Consider the following 1,116-nt stretch of genomic DNA (forward strand, 5'->3'; position numbering starts at 1 on the left):
ATTTGGATGTAATTTGATAAGATATTTTCTAATGTTCATAAATGCACACACATATAGTATTATAGTCTCTTGCTGAACTGAATTTCTAAGGCTGCGATCACATGTGGTGCTCTGTTCAGATGATTTGACATGTTTGTGCTATTCACACTGAGCCTGTTTACATGCACACCAATACTGCGATTATTATCCATTTTCTGGAGTAATCAGATTAGTCAACTGACAATGAAACCAGGATAATCTGAAATGTTTTATCAGAAAACGGCAGTAATCTGATTATGAGAAATCCGATGTTTTCCTGCATGTGTACAGGTTAATCTGATTTATTTTGTTCTTTTACGTCTGAGCATGTGTAAACACTTTTAAAACTGTAGAGAACAGAAGTTATGAAGTCAAATGAGAGTGGAAGACAATAACAGGAAGTTTGGGTCTACCATCGTTACATACGTACGTACGTACTTCAAAAGAAATCCAATTATGGACTGGAGTGTCTAAACAAGGGTTTTTCAATTATCGCATTTCTTAAAGGAGTGATATTTAGCTTTTTTTAAATGGAATTATTCATTTTAAAACATTTCCCTGTGGTCTACATAAACTGTAAATGCTATGCTTGGGTCTGAATTCTTCATTAATTCAACTCCACAGGTCCATCTTCAACCCTATTTCTGAGTAATGACACCAGAAAGGTTGTTTTGAGCGCTGGCCCTTTAAATGCACATGACCCCGCCCCCCTCCAGGTTGTTGACTGTGCTTTCTGTCCCATTCAACCACTTGTGTTCGTTAATACAACCAACAACCGAACATTTTAGGTAATCGGCTCAAAGTTTGGACATATTTTCAGTATGGACTACAACCGCTGCTGCTGACAAACAGTTATGTCGTACAGGAGAAATGTTCATCAGAAGTCTTAACCTCTAATGTGTGAATGGCGAGACGTAACAAATTAAGCAGGAATTAAAACAGGTTGTAGAAATCCACTCAATTTTTGCCAAAATGAATATAAAGATCGCTTTGCAGCACATGTTCAAATTCAGACTTTATGAACTATTCGGGTCCAAATACACAAATAAATGAACCAAAGACTAATTAAAGTGGGTTTGGCTAAATATGACCCTTTAA

The sequence above is a fragment of the Sphaeramia orbicularis genome, chromosome 7, assembly GCF_902148855.1.
Source record: "Sphaeramia orbicularis chromosome 7, fSphaOr1.1, whole genome shotgun sequence".
Taxonomy (NCBI): domain Eukaryota; kingdom Metazoa; phylum Chordata; class Actinopteri; order Kurtiformes; family Apogonidae; genus Sphaeramia; species Sphaeramia orbicularis.